The following is a 6,821-nucleotide window of genomic DNA, read 5'->3' as shown; positions in this document are numbered from 1 at the left end:
CATTAATGAGTTCCAAGTGTGTGCTTTGCACAGCACAGATAACTCTACCTACCCATGTTCTGCCTCAGTTTGCAGATACGGCCATGATATTTCTCAAACTGAAGCTCTTCTGGGTTCCGTTTCTTTACACAGGTTTAGGTTATGGGTAAGGGACATACCCATAGTTGCTATAACTTTTCTTTTTACCGGGATATTCTGTTTCCTGCCACAGGATTCCATTTAACAACGATTGCATTCTGGGAGCTGGTGCCTTGTTTCACTGCACGTGGATGCAAGTCACTGGCAGTTTGCAATGGCCTGTAAAGGAAAGCCCAAGACTGTACAACAAATTCTTGCCTTTTCCCGGTCTACGTGTGAGTAGCTAGTCCAGTTGATTTTTGGAAAGTGAAGTTTGGATTCTACAGTGGGTTACGGCGAAAAAGTTCTAGCATGCAGAGATAACATCCTAGTTTGAATGACCTACTAACACACGGACAAGTGAAACTTGCGAGTCATGAGAACATTATACTTTTGGTAGCCTGTAGCCACGTGCCTAAACCTCGAGGTTCCCGGTTTCAACTCGCTCAAGCAGACAGAATCATATCCCGGCTTCACGCCGCATTACTATTTATTCATGTATTCATATACTCATTTATTTATTTATTCACGTGTTTTGTACAGTTCATACTAAAACCTGAACGTTGTCGACGCAGTCCGATCTCTCTCACTAGCGTTTTGCTGCTCAGCACTGTAGATACCTTTGCATTCATGTCAATGAGGAACTTCAGAGGGCCGCACGGCGGAGACAGGTGGCTGGATGCATGAGCGCGCGCTCCTCATCAGGAGCCTGGAATCCAGAGCAGCAGCTGCGCTCACCGCGTCAGGCTCACGGATGACAAATCAAACATCTCCTGCTCGCAGCGCGCGCTCCCCCGGTGAACTCAAAGCCCAGGGTCTGTTCTGTCACCGTATTGCCCCCTCGGCCGCCCCCTCGGCAACAGAGCTAAGTACCTTGGCTGCTCATCAGCTGCAAGCACGGCAGCAATGATCAAAGCTAGCAGCGACAAACCTGAGCACCTGGACACCCTCGCAGAGCGCCTGAGATGTGAGCCTCTCAGGGTGTGCGGTGATGCACAACTCGTGCAGGGAAACATTTCACATTTCATTTGGTAGCTAGCCTTTTTAGGATAATGGGCTTCTACATTTTGCATTGCGTTCTCATTTATTACCAGTTTGTAAACTCCAGGCTCGCTATGACATTCAAAGGCGCAGTGGTGTCTCTAAAAGCGATTTTTAGCTGGGGCGAGTGAGGGGCAAAGATAAAACCGGCGTGGCCACCTAAAAAGGATAATCCAGTAATGCGGTAAAAAAAAAGATATAATTAAAAATTAACAGGGAGTTTGAATGTATGGTGGTGGCAGGGGTGCAACTAGGTCTTAACCCCTTGGGCGCGGCCGCGATTCTGCACCTGTGCGACAGAATCGCAGTGGGCGGGTTCATGACGGCCCCCAGCCGTCATCAGCACACGCTCACCGGAGTGCATGACGGCTGGGGGCCGTCATCAGCATCGAAGGGGTTAATTTCGGGGGGGCTAACATGGCAAATGAAGGGGCGTGGCTAATGTTAATCAATGGGGCGGAGCTAAAATGGCAGATTATCAGGATCGGTTAACGCTCAGGTCAAGCTGAGAAAAAAAATTGGTGAATTCTGCATTTGAAACTGGACAACAATTAGAGCACACATTTTTATTAATTTGATGCATTTATATGCTATTGTCTTATGAAAAAGGAACAGAATGTACTGAATTAAAAGGCCAATTTAATATATTTTACTACAAAGCACTTTAGGAGCACAATATAACCAATTTTCACAATGCCATTTTAAGGCGACTACCCTTTTTCGCCAGTTCATTAACAATTGCTTCTATAGGCGGATAATGTGCTCGTAAAATGTTTATCATTGCAAGTCCAGAGAGTCGTTCTTGCCCCATTGTTGACCGAAGATAGGTTTTCAGTCTGCGAAGACAACTGAAACACCTTTCTGGGGATGTGGTTGTCACTGGCAAAGTGGCAAATAATTTTAGCAGGCAGTATATGTTGGGATATTAGTCAATGTGAGCATGAGTTAAGGTATCCATTTTATTCCCTGGCCTTTCTTCAATAGGTACCTTCAGCCATGTCATTACCCACATGTCATATTCATTTTTGAGATCCTCGCATGTACCAGGTAAATCGTCCTCATATATGTCAAGAGCATCCTTCAAATTTTTAAAAGACTCTTGGGTGACAAATCTTGGTACCAGATACTGCATTGTACGGGCCTTTTTCACATGCTGGCTGAATCTTTCTGACAATTCATACAATAAATTGTCTATAAATGGTAAAAATATTGGAATTCTATAGTAAGCTTCAGGATCACTAGTCTTGTAATTGGCCCGTCGTGTCTGCCTGCCAATAAGGCGTGACATTGTCAGAGGTTCCCCTGCTGTGGTTTGGACTTTAACGAAAGTCTCATTAAATGTTTCTTCAGCTTTGTCTCTGCTTTCTTGAATCACCTGCTTGACTTTTTCAATCTGTCCTATGCACTCCAACATATTTGCATTAGGATTTTGGAGTGCAACTAAAACAGGAAGCAGTAGCCCAGAAAATCATGCCAGGATGTGTAATGCAACAATGAAGCTATGGGACTGAACAGCTGCGAGAAATTGCTCCGCCTTGAAAGAGGCATTGTGACGTTGCCAATCCGAGATCGCAAGCAAAGAGTCAACCACAGAGGGGTACATATCAACAAAACGAACAACCGATGCATTCCTTTCAACCCACTGTGTCTCACATAAACCACTTAACAGTTTCTTTTTTGTATCTGGCAAAGTAGCAAATTTCGCCTTTAGGGCAGCCATCCTTTTTGCAGAGCCTCTTACAAAATTAGACACTTCTTTAAGTGTTGAAAGACAATAACGGATTTGACGTATTTCACATGAATGTCCAATCACAAGGTTCAGTGAATGACTTCCACAATGTACATAAAATGCCTTTGGCACACGCTCTGAAACTAGCGCCTGTGCACTTTTAACAGAACTATTCATTGCAGCATAACCATCGTATATTTGCCCACGTATACGATCTACATTCAGGCCATATGTTTCTAAAGAAGTGAGAATTTTCTTTCCAATTTCAACCCCTGTTCCAATCTGGAGCTCTTCGAAGCCAAGGAATTCTTCATACACAGATGTACCTTCTATAAAACGAATTAATAGAGCAAGTTGCTCGATAGTTGCACTGTCAGTTGTTCCATCTGCTAAAATGGCAAAAAATCTTGCATTGTTTGCGCGCTCCACCACTCTATTTCTAATTAGAATGTTGCAAGCAGAGATGATATCATTCTGAATCTTCTAACTTGTATAAGTTGCATTAGAGGGACACGTTGCCAGATGCCATGCCAGAAATTCATCACCAGATTGAAGTCGTAGGCGCAGAGCAGCACGGAAATTGCCATCATTCTCTTCGGGTTTCTTTGAAGTAATAGGTTATCCACTGCCTCTGTGTCCTCGAAGAGCTATACCTTGTTTTGCACAATGGAGTACTGATTCCAATATTGGCACAAGTCGTTTTCTGTTTTCCAAAATAGTTTTCTTCCAGTTGCTCTTGATCATAGTTGTAACAGCAACAGACTTTCCTTCAAAAACAGATGAGAAGTTAGCTGCCACTGTCATACTCTCTTTGTGATACAAGGAAGAAGCATGAAAACGAAAATCACTTTGAGAATGTTTCCATTTTGTTATGGGCCGAAGCACTAATTTCCCCACAGCTTGATGAGAACCTCTTTCAACTTCTTTACGGGCAAAGAGTATACACATCTTGCATAAGGCCCCCTCAATTTAGCACTGCGGGCAAGCCATGGGTGATAGGTTTTCAACCTTTCATGTTGAAAGCGACGTGCTTGATTTCCCTCTTGAACAATGGAAACTTGTATGATGTCTCTGGCGTCCAGGAAGAGTGCAAAAGTTGGTAGCGTAAGTAATCATGGGATTGATGATGAAACTGTGCTGAGTCTTAAAACATCTATATATACTCCTATATCTAAGATGGATGAACTCTTTGACTTTTCCAAACATGGACTTCTAGTCGCTTGCATACCAGTGGTTTTATATGCATGAGACTCAGAATGAAGAAATGCTAAATGTTCTTCTGGAGTGTATCCGGAAGCTGGCAGGGCAGGTTCTTCACCTGAATCAGAACATGCTGTCAAAGGGTCTTGAGAGGCTGGCCGATGAGTGAAAAAACCTCTATCTTTCGCAGCTTAACATTTTGTGGTCCAAAGCCTCTGGTGTTCGGCATCCTGCTATATGCGGATAGCGATGTCTAGTGAAATATAAAAAAGGCCCTCAGGTCAATTACTTCATTATTACAATACTACCGGGGGAAGAATACATTCGTTTTGTACAATAAACCAACATTAAAAAGCCAAGAAATACATGTTAGACACCCAGTACCTCTTTAAATTATCCTAAAACTCTTTAAAGAAGCAAGCTCAAAGTAGCCTGATTTTCTGTACAATTATGATACCACACACTTACCACATGTCTAAAACTTCAATGAAATGGCTTGAATTTCTTATAATATGAAAATGTCCAATGCAAATCAGCCCCAAACAATTATGCAAAACCATCTGGGTATATCATTTGAAGATTACAGTTTATAATGTTTGACGCAAAGACTTCTGCCCTCTATGTATTCAATGTACGCTTACCTACAGAAAGTACAGGCCTCACAAATATTTAGGCCCAGATTTACAAAATTTTTATGCACCACAACTTGGCAAGGGAACATGCTGTGCTGTCTTGCATCAAAGGCAGAGAGCAGAAATGTGCCATATTTATAAATATATGACACATTTCTGCTGTCTCCCTCAACTGGTTCTGCATAGTGCCAATGCAGACATCATGATGCAACGGTGCCTGCGTTATGTGCAAGATTCTTTCTGTGAAGGAAGGGATACCTGAATGCAGCTCACATGGAAAAAGGAAGCAACAAGGATAAATAAAGATAATTCTCCTCGTAACACCTGGGCCTGGGAGGCGTACCATTTGGAAGCATTCCCAGGTTTACTGGCCGAAGTAACTGTGGGATTCTGTCAAAATCCATAGACAGATGTGTGGGAATGCCCTAGCTCCACCAATGGAACGACTTCCCAACGCAAGGTAACTCAAGGCAGCTCAATGCTCTGACTCTCATTATTCTGGAGTTAATAAACCTCGCAGAACCACACAACTTTGTGTGGGTTAGGTAAATACCAATTAAATGGGTAAAATGATGGCAGCGTAAAAGTAAATCAGAATGGATGGATACAAGGGTGAAAGTATAGTAAATGTTAATGTGAGAGGATGGATGCGTTGGTGAAGGGATGGTAGAGTAAATAGATATCTGAGATGATGGCTAAAAGGATGGGTGTAAGGTTGGCAGAGTAAATTGAAATCAGAAAGGATGGATGGTTTGATTGATGGATGAAAGGATAGCAGATAGGATAACACACACCTACCCGATTTACCAGCAGGTTACAGAGTTCATTGAAAAGTGTGTTTACCAAATGCGGATATTATGCTCTCATAATTGCGATATTAGGGAGTGGTGCACATCAGCAAGCAACGTAAATACCCTCTAAATAGCTCAGTACCACAATATGATTGCATGTATCAAGTCAGGATAGAAGCTCACACATTGAGCCCTTAAATGCCTGAGCTCTGCGTTCTCATGTAAAAGTCCAGCCCTGGTAACGTCTGAGTAACCAAGATGGTGTTTTCAAAATACCCTGCCTGCTTGACATGCATTTTTGATACACTGCATTACCTGCAGGAAAATCTCATATTCGAAGAGCCAATCAACATACTTTGAACGTGCTTAAAAAAAGTGTGTGAATTGGGCCTCATCAATATTCTGAAACTTATTGAAACTGAAGAGCACCTGCTAGCGGAAACTTCTTGACACCCGAAATTAAAGTTACTGAGAGGTGTCTGCATCTATTAAGGGCTGAAAAATCCATCACAAACTGGGCAAGCAATTTGAGTCTATAATCGTGCAAGTATTATTTTTAGAAAGGTATTCCGGAACTAAATTTAATTTTAGATAATTACGTAATGTGCAGGTCTGTAGTACTAGATAAGAAGTTACCAGACTATGACATGTATTAGTTCTACTAACTCTTGCGGATCCATAAGATCAGATTGAACCATCTACTGCTTCCCCATCATAGGCAGGAGCCAGGATCCAGATCACAAGAAATAAACCACCAGCATAATAAAGGGACCTGCAGAGCTAATGAGAGCTGCCAGCATAAAATATATTATAGAAATGGTCTCCTATCTTGCACACTTCCTCATCAATCACACCACTAAGCATGGAGTCTCATAGCTCAATAACTGCACCTTGGTATTCACCATGAACTGCATGGAGATACTTTTCACAGAGGTTTAAGTAAAGACACCACTCTTCCAACCACACACCCACTAGGTGTAACCTGCTACTTGCATGGCTAAGAGCTTCAGCATCACACAAATGCATGACAGTACAACACATGCCATCACAATGCATGCCTTTACAACACGGTTGTAACAACTCAACAACTCAAGTGCTGTTACAACACGTTACCAGTACAATGCAAACTTTTGCCATGCATATGCCTTTACAACAAAGGCATATGCGTGGTAAGAGTTTTGTTTTAAAATATAACTATTTTACAGGTAAGTATAGATGCTATATATATATATATATATATATATATATATATATATATATATATATATATATATATGAATTCCAACCGGAAGGTTAGTGCGACGCCTTTCG

Source organism: Lissotriton vulgaris, unplaced genomic scaffold, assembly GCF_964263255.1.
Source record: "Lissotriton vulgaris unplaced genomic scaffold, aLisVul1.2 SCAFFOLD_285, whole genome shotgun sequence".
Taxonomy (NCBI): Eukaryota; Metazoa; Chordata; class Amphibia; order Caudata; family Salamandridae; genus Lissotriton; species Lissotriton vulgaris.
This window is presented reverse-complemented; position numbering follows the sequence as displayed.